The 14,594-nt window shown below is 34.6% G+C and overlaps 1 pseudogene; it reads right to left on the bottom strand.

Annotated features, from left to right (window-relative positions):
- Positions 1-509: 509 nt before the first annotated feature.
- On the bottom strand, positions 510-14,110 carry LOC144237158 (large ribosomal subunit protein uL10 pseudogene; annotated as a pseudogene).
- Between the last annotated feature and the right edge of the window lie 484 nt (positions 14,111-14,594).

The raw sequence follows: 14,594 nt of genomic DNA, 5'->3' as shown, positions 1-14,594 counted from the left end.
GGGAGAATTTAAACAAACAAAAAGCGTTAAGAGTTTGACAAGTAAAATAAGATAATGAAAGAGTAGATAAATAAAAAGAACATAAAATTTCCAAAATACATAAAATGTATGAGGAACTTCTAGAGGTTTAATTATGGCATTCTACAAAATAGCAATAAACAACAATTTAATACATGACAAATAACAGATGCATGAGCACTGCTGTAATTCCAAGAAGAAATGATGGTGCATTTGTGTCTGGTGACTTTCTGCTGAGGCATATGGTGACAGCCATATGCATAGATGGCATGGCTAATTGGCTCTTACTCTGTCTTTCTGGAGTGTGAATCCAAGACATGACAGAAAGCCTGCCCAGAGTCATCAACCTTGTTCCTCTCCACTTCCACTGGTCCATGTGGGGTGAAGGATAAGGTCACAAAAAAACACATTTGTCCTTTCAACATATATTTATTGAGTAACACTGTGCTAGTGGAGAAACCATAAACAGTATGGTTTTGTTCTCATCAGGTCTACAAGCTTGTGTGCAGGCAAGCATTTGGAAGATAACCAATGAGAGTGATCCTTGCTATGACAGAAAAGTAAAGGACACTGTAAGATGAGTCTTTCCCTGAAGAAAGGATAGCCTGTACCAAATCTGGGGATAAGAAAGAGAAACATAAAAATAGTCAACTGAAAGTGGTGCATCTCTAATAATTTGACAATCTTAATTTAAAAATCACTCTAAATTTTCAAAGAAATTGAGACATCGGAATACTAATCCCAGCATTGACAAAATGAGGAAACGTTTGTAAATCCAAAACACAATATATAATGAAGGAAATTTGATTAAATAATTATAAATGACTGATCAGAAAAAAATGGGAAGGCAAACTTTAGTATCCTTAAAGGAAGAATTCAATGAGCTGCCAGATGATTCATCTTGAAGAACCTTAGAATATGTCAGAATTCTAGCAATATGAGGTGAAATAGAGTGACTGAAAATGGGACTCATGTATGAATATATATGTAAGGATCATTTAAACACCTGGCTACCTCCCCAACACTAACTAGACAAATGACTTCTCCCCCAAGGGTATATTTGAAAAGAAACATAAACCACAGAGTTTCCCAAATCCAAGGAAGTGTAACAAAGACAAGAGAAAGGGGAATAAAGATAAAAATAAAAGTATTTATTCATGATATCAAGCATTTGAATAATACGAATTTCAGGAAAAGAGAGCAAAGGACATTGGGTGGTGATATTATTACTAAGAAAAGAAAAATTTCCCCAGCCTGAAGGATTGAAGTTTTCTGATTGAATGGACTTACTGAAAGCCAAGTACACAAAACAAAACAAAACAAAACAAAACAAAAAAACCCCACAGCTAATCACATCTTACTGAAATATTGATATACCTGGCACAGAGAGAAGATCCTAAGAGCTTTCAGAAAGTAAAGCAGTATATAATTGTTGGCATTGTCAATCATTTATCTCAAATTAGATTTATATATATACTTATATATTATTGTAGCAAGAGCATTTTTTTAAAAAAAACTATGTTTTTTAAGATGGTAGAATACACTAAATTTTTTATTAAGCAATTCATTGTGAGAAAACAAAGGAAATTAAATTAGAGAACCAGTGTGAACACACAATAAGTTTACAGATGAATCTGAGTTATAAAAGGAAATAAGCTATATAAACAAGAAATACCAAAACAGATAAAATAAGTGAAAAGAATATTACAAAATGTTAAGAATATCAGAAAATATTGACACACAATGGAAAAGGCTTGATAAAAAAGTGATTAGAGAAATTAAAAGTATAGAGTAATCCATTATTGGAGGGAGCAGAAATGATATATACATACTATGCTGATAATGAAATACTCTTTGCCATCTTAAAGAGGATGACAAACAATAAATTGAAAAAGGAAGCCCAGTTTTCAAAAGGAGAAAACTATTTCATATGTCAATTGATTCCTCATTTGTAAAATTAGGATAGTTCATATGGCTGTTGTGAGAATAAAATGAATTAGTTAATGTAAAACATTTAGGAAAAATATGATATGTGATAAGTATCCAGTAAGATAAAAAATCGCTTGATTTTAATTATGATTATTATCTCATATATTTAATCTGTAAATTCCCAAATCTACCCTTACCTGACATGGATTCACTGTAAGATGGCTAGTGGCCTAGTGGGAATGGGAAGAGTAAGATCGTGATTAGAAGAAAGTTAGTCTCCAGAAAGTGGAAGAGATCTGGTGACAGTATTTCAATTTACTGTGTGCAGGGGAAGTTGGCAAATCCAGGTTTAATGTATACTATGATTCTATCTACTGATATATTAGTAGTGATTGTACATAGGGCCAAGCAAGGATCATTTGGCTGTTCATTTTTGATTTAGAGCTGGGTGTAGGGCATAGAATTGTTTTTGAGAAGCACTGGGGACCCACTGCGTGGTTAGATTGCAGTAGCCAGATAAGATCTTCAGTAGAAGCAGGGAAAGAGGACAGCAAGGCAGAAGTGCAGGTGCATAAATTGACTTCACAGTGAAGGCATGAAGTTAATTTTAAAGCTTCCTACTGGTGAGTATAGAGTTATAGGATGCTGCCAAAGTTTAGAATATAGTCAAGGACTGGTAAAGGTGAGCTCAGAGGAGACTTGGCACAGAGCCTGAGGTAGAGCAAGACAGGAGGAAGAAGGTGGTACTCAGAGCTCAGCAGCCACTCCTCCCATTATCTCCTGAGTCAACTTTCCCAAAATATTTTTTTATTTATCATTCACTCAGAATAATGCATTGAACGTTATGTAGGCTTCAATAAGAAATTTAAGCAATCAATGAAAATAAAAGAGAGCTATATTTTAATTTTTTTGAAAGTAAGAGAAAATTTAAGAAACTCTATTAAAATTATTAGAACTTGCTCTATAGACTCCACATATATTGAATATAAATAGAACCACACTAAGACATACTGTAATTAAATTGTCAAAAGTTGAAGACAAAAACAAAAGGAATTTTAAGAGCAGCAAAGACAAAAAAAGAGAAGTTACACGTAAGCAATGCTGATAAGATTATCAGCAGGTTTTTCAACAGAAACTTTTCAGGACAGTAAAGAATAGAATAACATAATCAAAACATTGAAAGAAAATAACTATCAACCAAGAATTCTATACCTAGTGAAGCTGTTCTTCAGAAATGAATGTGTTATAACCTTTCCCAAAGAAAAGCTGAGGGAGTTCATTACCACCATACCTGCCTCACAAAAAAATGCCGAGGGAGCTCTTTGAGTGGAAATAATGCTCATAAACATCATAATAACAAAAAAAGCTAGTGTAAATCTCACCAGCAATGCTAAATATGTTATCACAGAGTCTGCAATATCTTAATAGTGATGTATCATTCACTTACAACTCTAGTTTAAAAGTTTAAAAAATAAAAAGTAATACTAATAACCATAGCTATAATAATCTATTAGGTACATAGTTTAAAAATATCTAGATTGTAACAACAATAACCTAAATTATGAGACAGAGAAGAAATTAAAGTGTAAAGTGAATAAATTCTATTGAAGTTCTTCAATAGAAGAACTTATCCTATTGATAAGTTCTTATCAGTTTTAAAAAGACTAATAAGATATTTCTTGTAAGTCATATGGTAACCACAAGGGAAAATTCTGTATTAAATACCCAAAATAACATGATAAGAAGTCAAAATGAGGCACCTGGGTGGCTCAGTCAGTTAAGGCTTTGGCTCTTGGTTTCAGCCCAGGTCATGATCTCACAATTCGTGGATTCAAGCCTCGCATCAGGCTCCAGGTTGGCAGTGTAGAGCCTGCATGGGATTTTCCTTCTCTCCCTCTCTGCCACTTCCATGCTCACACTTTTTCTCTTTCTCAAAAAAAAAAAAAAAAGGACAAGCTTTTAAAAAAAATGTAAAAAGAAGTCAAAATATACTGATACCAAAAGACACCAAAACAGAAAAAGGGCAACAGGATAAACAAAACAAAAACAACAAAATACAAAACAACCAGGAAATAATTAAAATTTCAATAGTAAGTCTTTACCTACCAATAATTACTTTAAATATAAGTGGACTGAATTATTTAATGTAAAGACATAGAATGGCTGAATAGATAGAAAACAAGATCCAACAATCCAAAAAAAGGCTCACTTTAGCCTTAAAGACACACATGGACTAAGAGTGAAGGGATGGAAAAAGACATTTCAAATAAATGGTAATGACAACAATAGAAAAGATATGGTANTCTCAGAAAAAAAGACTCTAAAAATGGCAAAAAAAGACAAAGAAGGTCATTATATAATGATAAAGAAGTCAATATACCAAGAAGATACAATTGTAAATATTTATGCACTCAACATCAAAGCACCTAAGTATATAAAGCAAAAGCTAACAGAGGTAAAAGGAAAAATAAACAATAATACAATAATAGTTTGAGGTTTTTATACCCACTTTCGACAATGGGTAGGTCATTCAGACAGAGAATCAATAAGGAAACAGTGGATTTANAATCTCACAGACGTGTGTGTGTGTGTGTGTGTGTGTGTATTATATATACATATAAATATATATAATATATAAAACACAAAAATACATAAAATCAACATACAAAATTACTCTTTCAATATATGAACAATAAATTTTCTGAGAAAAAAAACCAATACTATTTGCAATGGCACCAAAAAAAAATATATATAAGAATATATTTAACCAAGGAGATGAAAGACCTGTACAGTAAAACTACAACATATTGATGAAAGAAATTGAAAAAGATATAAATAAATGGAAAGATATCCTGTGTTAATGGATTATAAGAATTAATATTGTTAAAAAGTCAATACTACAAAAATGTTCTATAGATTCAATGAAATCCCCTCTAATATTCCAATAGCATTTTTTATAGAAGTAAAAAGAACTCTAAAATTTATGTGAACCATAAAAGACTCCAAATAGCAAAGAAATCCTGAGAAAGAAGAAGCATCACAGTTTCTGATTTCATGCTATATTATAAATCTATAGTCATCAAAACAGTACGGTACTGGCATAAAAACAGACAAACAGACCAATGGAACAGACTCAAGAGTCCAGAAATTAATCCAAGCATACATATATATAGTCAACTAATATTTTACAAAGAAGCCAAGAATACCCAAAGAGACAAGATAGTTCTTTCAATAAATGGTGTTGGAATAATCAGATATTCACATGTAAAAGAAGAAAACTAGACTCATACCTTATATCACTCCAAAAATTTATTCAAAATGTTTAAAGGCTTAATGTAGTACTTGAAATCATGACACTCCTAGCAGAAAACATAGGAATAAAGCTCCTTGACATGGAGCTTCGTAATGAATTTTTGAATATGACATTTAGTGCACAAGCCAAAAAATCAAAAATAAATAAGTGGGACTACATCAAACTAAAAACTTTCTACACAGTGAAAAGACAACCTATGAAATGGGAAAAAGATATTTGCCTATATCTGATTAGGAGTTAATATTCAAAATATACAAAGAACTCATTCAAAAGCAAAACAATCCAAATTTTAAAATGTGCAAAGATCTAAATAAACATTTCTCCAAAAAAGATATATGAAAGTAAAACAGATACATGAAAAGACACTCAATGGCACTAGTCATTAAGGAAATGCAAATTTATTAAATTCACAATGAGATAACACCTAAGGCCTGTTAGAATAGTCATCATAAAAAGGACAATAGATAGCAAATGTGGACATGGATGTGGAGAGAAGGGAACTCTCGTGCACTCTTGATGTGTTGGGAGCCATTCTGAGCCCAGTAGTTGAGAAAGCTCCTGGTGAGGTTAAAGCTAGTTGCATGGTCTCTTGCCACCAGACAACGACCAATATCCACTCCCACTCAATTATTTCTTCCTGAGCACCGACCCCCAAGGTACCTTGTCGATCGGTATTGGGAGTGACTTGTCCCCTTATTCTGGCCCTGGTATGATGATTGCACTTTGTCAAGGAACTTATTATGGGAACTTCTTTCGGTTATGGGAACAGGCATCGTGTCTCCAGCAGGTCCTGTTTTCCTCCATACTTTCCCTTGAGCTATGAACAGGCTAATGACCTTTACTCATAGAAGATTGACCTTTATGTGTACAATTCTGTTTCTACCATTGCGTTAGTCCAAGAGGTTCATACAGCTCAAATCAACTAACCAAAAATGTTTCTCATGCCTTAGCTATTCAAGAAATCATAGACAAAAAACTAGACACAATGGTAAATACACTCAAAGAGACTATTCTATGTATTGAAAATGAGCTAAACTCTTTAAAGGTATGGTTGGCTTTCTGGTGCCATAAAGAATATAACTGGAAAATCAAGTCTTGCCTGGAGACAAAGAGCCTAATTTAGAGAGAAGGAACAGATAAGGGCAGAACATAAGTTACTACGTATACCTTTACTAACTGATGATGTATAGCAACCCCTTTGCTAAGGCCTACATTCCACAAATACCTTCCCTTACACTGGCAGCTGTGATGAGGATGGATAAGAGTATCTAAACTTAACCTATGACTTAATCTTAGCATTATTAAAATGTGTATGCTATCCTGTTTTTCACTAAGAACACCCTGTTACTTTCTTAGTTACTCAACCTCACTATAATTGGGGTAGTTCTGCAAGAATATTTCTGTAAAACCTGTTTTTGTACATTTTCCAAAAGATCTTATCACAGAGAACTATCCATTGTGAAAATTTCATTTTCTGATGCCATGTTAACATTTGACCTATAAATAAAGACACCAAATCCGACAGGGCAGAGATGCCTGCCTGGTAATTAGAAAGAATCTTGGGGCTCTCTCACTTTCTCTCACTGACATCGTCCATCCTTCAGGGACCCCTAGACCTGGCCGGAGCTGGACTATGGCATTGATGGGATTATACATGGTAAAGTCAAAATGGAAAATAGTGTGGAATATCTTCAAAAAATTAAAAATAGGACTACCATATCATCCAATAAGTTCATTTCTGGGCATAGAACTTAAGAAAAGAAACATAAACATTAACTCAAAAAGATATCTGCACACCCATGTTCATAGCAGTGTCATTTACAATAACCAAGACATGGAAAAATATCTAAGTGCCTATCTATAGGTGAATGGATACAGAAGTTGTTACACACACACACACACACAAAAACACACACACACACACACAGGAATATTATTCAGCTGTTAAAAAGGGAAAATATCTTACCATTTGTGACAGCATAGTTGGACCTAGAAAACATTATGCTAAGTGAAACAAGGCAAACAGAAAAAGACAAACATTTAAAACATTTATTCAGCCATTAAAATGGAAAAATACCTTAACATTTGTGACAATGAGGATGGACATAAAAAATATGCTAAGTGAAACAAGTCAGACAAACAAAGAAAGACAAACACTGTTTGCACTGTATGATCATTTATATGGGGAATCTAAAAAAATAAAGTACAGAAAAAGTGATCATATTTGTGGTTACCAGAGGCAGATGATGGGGTAGAAGGAATTAGAAAAAAAGATGGTCAAAAGACACAAACTTCTGGTTATAAGATAAATAAGCACTAGGGATATAAAGTACAACCTGATGATTCTAATTAACACTGCTGTATTATAAATAGGAAAGTTATTAAGAAAATAAATCCCAAGAGTTCTCATCACAAATAATTTTCTTTTTCTTTTCTTTTTATTGTATCCATATGAAAAGATGGATGTTAGCTGAACCTATCATGGTAATTTTTCACAATATATGTAAATCAAACCTTCATGCTGCATGCCTTAAACTTATAGAGTGATGTATTTCAATTATTTCTCAATAAAACTGAACACATTTAAAAAGGAATTTACTCTTATGAAATTGTAGGACTGAGATCCCTGAGGTTTCCTTGCTGGTTGTCAACTGGTGGCTGTTCTTAGCTTCTGGACACTGCTCACATTCCTTGGTTCCTAGCCCCTCCATCTTCAAAGCCAGCAATGGCTCACTGAATCTTCTCATGTTTTGAATTTTTATGACTCCCATTCTGACTTCCTTTTCTACTTTTAGGGGCTCATGAGGTCATTTGAAACCATGCCAAGTAGTCCAGGATAAGCTCCCTGTCATAAGGTCAACTAATTAGTAACTTTTAGTAATTAGACATCTGCAATGTCACTTTCACTAGATAACATGACATATTCACAAGCATAACACCAGGAGACAGAGATCATGGGGACAAGAAAGATGGTCATCACAGAAGAGAACACCAATCAAGGAAAGAGCTGTGGGCTCAGAGTCCTTCCACAGATCCAGCACTCATAGCTCATGTCACTTGCATCATCCAGCACTAGAGCTTAGCATCCCCAGTGGTCCCACCACCTATTGGATCCCACCATGCCCTGTCTATGCACCCCTAAGATTACAGAAACAATAAACTTCTGGAAAGATCACGTCCAACTTTTAGAATTGCAGGTAATTCCCGTAGTAACAAATCTCTGGGTTGCAACACTTTTTGGCTCTTTCAACTTTCCCTACACTTTTTAACATAAGCCTCTGTGGTCAATGCTCTCCAAATTATCTATCTTATTTTCATTTTGCTGATTAAATTCTGACTACTGGAGGTACCATAAGACAAAAGGGCCCTGTGGCCTTAGGAAACACCAGGTTATTCAAACCTAAGCAGCTTTCATTTCTGCAGGACTTTTTAGAACATTGCATACATTAAATGGGTGTTGTGAATACCCCCAAAAGGATGTAGCATGCAGCAGCACTGTTTACCACACAGTTTTTGTCAAGGGACCTTTGTCATATGGAGCATCTTGTAGGCTTAGAGCTTGTGAAACTTAAGAAACATTATTATAGTTGCGATCTTCTCAAGTTATTGTGTTACCTCTAATTATCACTAAATATTTGATTAACAAAAATGTTATCTATATTTGTAGAACTTAGAGTTGTATTTGGGAATTAATTTTGATGGCCAGAGAAGTTAAAACTGATAGATTAAGTTTTGTTTTGTTTTGTTTTGCTTTGCTTTGCTTTGTTTTGGTTTGTTTCCTCAGTTCCCTATAGCCATCTTTCCTCTAGGCATTGAAAGCCATTCCACAATGCAACCGAACAAGTCATTCTCCAAAATATCCATTAGTGAACCAGCTTATTGGGTAAGGGCCAGGCTTCCTTCCAGCTCTCACCTCTAGGAGTCTTTACGGATGTGCAAAGTAGGCTTCTTTCAACTTCCTCTGCTTGGTTCTCCTGGTGTTTTCTCCTCCTCCTGTTCCCTATTGCTTTGGTGCTTGCCCCCCACCCCTCACCCTGAGGAAAGAAGAGACACATGACATCAAGGGCAACCATGAAGGAGAAACAAAACTCTGAAAGTGTCTGTCACAAAAGGCCCCACAGCAGAACAAGGGTTAAGTAATCTACTTCCCTCTTGATGAACTTCTATAGTCATTAAAACGGATAATTATGATGATTTTTGAAACATGGAAAAATGCTTATGATATAATTAATACTAAGTAGAAAAATGCAGAACTCAAAATGAGAGCTACACTATGGTTATGACTATTTGAATTCTGTGTTCATGGGGACAAAAACTGGAAGGGAACATGAAACACATAAAAATAAATTGTTAGGAATGGCAGGGAAATTCTGGGTGAATATTTTCTCTCTTTACATTCAGCCAATGGTTCTGTAACACTCAAGCAAATTTTGAAAAACTAAAATAAAAAACAGACTTCAGAATGTGTGCAAATGGTAGACAACTGACAATCATTCTTGTTTGTGTAAGGGTGAGAAAGTAGGATATTATACAGAAGGAAAAAATAGTCGACCTGTTTTTTATATCAAAATGCAACTTGTTTAGTTGCTGTTTAAAAAAACAAAGCATCATGCTTCTAAGCAACCAAACAGGCCTTGCTTAGTAAAGCCAATTTTATGCTACTAAATGTCTGAGGCTCTAATTTGAAGGGTAATTCCATCCTCTCTAATTGGGCTTTGAAGGTCATTGTATCAGGAAAACAAAAAGATGGGAACGTGCTTTCTGCTGGGTAGAGGTAGGAAGTGGAAGAACCGGAAAAAAGGACTTCAAGACCTAGAATGGGCCCAATTTACTGAAGATTACATTCCAGAAGATTGTCTACGAAGATCTGTAGCAGGGAGATGCCAAGGAAAGAGCTATACCATCCACAGGCCCAGACGATCTCACCAGTCAACCAAATATAATTCTAACATGATTTTTAAATTTTAAAATTATCTTAAGTATAGGAAAACCTAATTATCTGATAATAACTAAGACAACAATTTTGAGAAGGGAACATCGCTCAACTTAACATATACTATAAGTTCATATAACAAAAAATATTCTGGAAATAACATATATAAGCAAAGAGTCCAAAAATAAGGCCCAGTACATAAGCATATTTAATATATTAAAAGGTACTATTTCAATTCAAAAGCAAAAAAAAAAAAAAAAAACAATGCTGGTTCAAGTTACTTTTCATGAAGCAGGATATACCTTTGGACCTTTCTCACATACCACAAACAAAATCAAATTTAGGTTTATAAAAATTTTTCATATAAAAGTAAAATAACAATATCTTAAAGAAGATTTAGGAGAATAAATATGTAACCTGGAAGTTAGACAACTTTCTTAATCAAGATTTGGAAAACTATGAAAATTTAGAAACTATAAAATGAAAGAGCACCATGATCCCTTACTTATAAACTACTTTTAACATAAGGTAAAATATCGTAACCAAGTAAAAGATTAAACCATAATTTGAGGAACATATTTTCCAAGCATTTAACAAACTTAACATATTCAATAGAAAATTTACAGTCCAATAGAAAAAAAAATAACCAAAGTTTAATAGCCTTGTATTTCTGGTTTAATAGAACTGCATGATCTCATTTCCTATGTAGGCCACGATCTTGAATTTTTGTGATCAGGTACCAAGACTAGAAAACTCAGTGTAGGATGTTTGAAACCACAAATGGGAGCAAAATATTTATTCACTGGAGTCTGTGAAAGTAATAGTCCTAAAAGAATATCACTGATCAGATTATACTTGGAATATTTTGTTCTATTCTGAGAGAAATATTATGAATCACTCAAAAATATGTAAACAGGGGCGCCTGGGTGGCTTAGATGGTTAAGAGTCCGACTTCAGGTCAGGTCATGATCTCGTGGTTCGTGGGTTCCAGCCTCGCATAGGGCTCTGTGCTGACTGCCAGTTCAGAGCCTGGAGCCTGTTTCAGATTCTGTGTCTCCTTCTCTCTTGGACCCTCCCCTGCTCACGCTGTCTCTCTCTCTCTTTCAAAAATAAGTAAAGCATTACTTTTCTTTTTAAAGGAATATGTAAACAGATGGATAAGATATCTGGAAACCTCACTATTAAAGAGATAGAATTGAAGACTGGAAATACATGAGAAACATACAGCTGCCTTTAAATATTTTATCCCTTCTTGTTCTATGGGATAAAAAACTTAAAAAGTAGTATATTATAGTAGTAGTATATTATATTCCATAATCAAAAAACTCAAGTGACATCTGGATGACCATTTTCCAAAACAGAGTATAAAATGTTACTGTTCATTATCAAAGGTTAGACTTTGTTTCAGTCTAACTTTTGTTCTATTTTCTCTTTGATACAGCTACCAAGCATATGAATTCCCTTTCACTGATTTTAAGAGTGTTTTAGGGGCACCTAGTTGGTTTAGCATCTGACTTCAGCTCAGGTCATGATCTCACGGTTTGTGGGTTCAAGCCCTGTGTTGGGCTCTTTGCTGACAGCTATCTCAGAGCCTGGAGCCTGCTTCAGATTCTGTGTGTGTCTCTCTCTGACCCTCCCCTGCTCATGCTGTCTGTCTCTTTCTCTCAGAAATAAACAAAAGATTAAAAAAATTTAAAAAAGAGTATATTTAATGGAGTAATGGCAATTTATCAAAAATGTCTTTCTGAGCCTATGCCAGGTTTCATATGGATGACTGGACTCTCCTGTTACACAAACTTGAGTTGTAAAATAAATATTATCTGACACCCACTGTGATTCCTAAAAAAATATTTGTATATCACCCATCATACTGTTTAGCACATAGAGAGTAATAGAAACCCAATTTAAATTTGCTTGAGATAATTATACTAATTATATTATTCACTTATTTAAAACAATATAGTAGTAGCAATTAATTCTGTTATTCCTTCTTTATTATAGCCAGTATAAAAATTCCATATTGTAGAAAATTTTGTATATTAACATTGTATCTTGCAACCTGCTATAATTGTTTTTAGGTCCAGTAGGTTTTCATTATGTGATTCTTTCAGATATTGTTATAGATGACAGTGTCTTCTGTTAAACAGTTTTATTTCTTCCTTCGTAGTCTGTGTGTATTTTATTTTTCCCTTTTCTTGTTTTATTGCATTAGCTAGGGTGTCCAGTACAATGTTGAAATTTAGGATGAGGAGAACACATCTTTGTCTTCCTCTTAATTTTAACAAGAGAAATTCCAGTTTCAAACTATTAAGTATTATGTTAGGTGTAAGTTTTTGTTGACATTCATTATCAAATTGAGGAAGTTGCCCTCTATTCCAAATTTACTGAAATTTTTTATCATGGGTGGGTGGTCTATTTTGGCCAATGTCTTCTCTGCATTTGTTTGCATGGTTATGTGATTTTTCTTCTGTGGATGTAATAGATTACATAATTGATTTTCAAATGGTGAACCAACCTTACATATATGGAATAAATCCCATTTATTTGTAGTATATAATTTTTTATACATTACTGCATTCTGTTTGCTAATATTTTTTGAGGATGTTTGCATATATGTTCATGAGACATATGGACTTATAGATATCATTTCTTTTAATGTTTTGGTGTGGCTTTGGTATTAGGGTAAAGATAACCTCATAGAATGAGTTAAGAAGGAATCCTACTTTTGTCTTCTGGGAAGAGATTGCAGAGGACTGATACAGTTTCTTAAATATTTGGTAGAATTCACCAGTGAGTCAACCTAGTCCTGTTACTTTCTGTTTGGGAAGTATTAGCTTCCCAAATTAGCTAATTGATTAGCATTGATTCAATTTCATTAATGGCCATAGATCTAATCAGATTGTCTATTTCTTTTCATTTGAATTTTAACAGATTGTGTCTTTTGAGGAATTGATCCATCACATCGAGGGGCTATCAAATTTATGGGCATAGAGTTTTTAATAGTATCCTCTTTTTATTCTTTTAACGTCCATGGGATATAAAGTGAGATTAAACTCACATGCAGGTGGATCAGCCACAAAGACCTTGATCTTTTCAGCAAGTGAACATATCTGATCAGTCTCCACAAAGGCAGACCCCATTTGTACCCACTGATAATAGGATGGGGTACTGGTGGAACAGTGGGGTAACCAATCTGTAAACATACACTAGCAACGTGGCAAACACCCTCCAGGAAGTAAATGCAACTTCCTCTGTGATATCAAGCACTTCAGGGTTGTAGATGTTGCCATCATCAAAACAACCCTCTGGATGATCAACCCAAAGGAGAAGGCAGAGATGGTCAGCAGTATGGCTTTGCTAGCTCCCACTTTCTCACCAGTCTTAATCATTTGCACATCACTCAGTATTTCAAGTTCTCAGTATTTTAATGGTTCAGTGGTTCAATGGTTCTCCTAGAGATTTAGAACTGGTGATTTATAAAGCCTGGAAGAAGGAGATTTTCTTTAGTCCCATACCAGTGTTCTGGACTGGTGCAGTGATATCATGTGGGGTTAAGCCATGAGAAGAGGCAGCTGCTGGCACTTTTTTGTCTAATAGCATGTCTCTGATCTCAGTGATCAGAGCTCTGATCTCAGTTCACCTTCTTGGTGAACATAAAGCCCACATTCCCTAGATATGGGTCAACAGTTTCTCCAGAGCTGAGATGTCCTCCAGATGCCCTCAGATGGCCTTGTGAATCATGATGTTCTTGCCCATAGGACCACAGCTTTCCCAGCAAGGGGCATGCCAATTTGCTACATCTGCTTGGAGCCCATGCTGTCTGCTCCCACAGTGAAGTCTTCAGGATAATCCTTGTAAAGTTGGATTATTTTAAGGAAGTAGTTGGGTTTCCAGATCATCATGCCTTCCCTAGGCATTACAGTAGTGCATGAGGGATTGCCATACAGGGTTTAATCACAACGTTACTCTCATGAAGTTGCCTGGTGAGAGGCTTATGTATCTATATTTTATGATCTTAACAACTTTATAAACTCCTTGATAAGACTCCTTGAGAGACATGTATGGACACTCCTTCAAATGCATGGTGCACATACTAGGCACTCATTAATAGTTAATGATTGATTGAATTAATTCATAAATACTTCTAGGAATATGTTGAACATATTGTGTGACCCCATTATTTACTGATCATCTGTATGTAAAAATATAAGTCTTTTTAATTATTTCAAACTTTGTGTGTTCTCCAGTATTCAGTTGTCATGGAAGGAGGGTTTCATGTCAGAAATACAAAGAGGTCTCCCTTTATATAGCACTGATGCAAATGTCCAGTATGTAGCAAATTACTAACTTTTTGAAACATTTCTACCCTATTATTTTCCACTTGCCTTAAACTGACAGAAA

This window comes from Crocuta crocuta, unplaced genomic scaffold, assembly GCF_008692635.1.
Source record: "Crocuta crocuta isolate KB4526 unplaced genomic scaffold, BGI_CrCroc_1.0 scaffold562, whole genome shotgun sequence".
Taxonomy (NCBI): domain Eukaryota; kingdom Metazoa; phylum Chordata; class Mammalia; order Carnivora; family Hyaenidae; genus Crocuta; species Crocuta crocuta.
The sequence above is the reverse complement of the archived record's forward strand: the minus strand, read 5'-3'. Positions and strand labels throughout refer to the sequence as shown.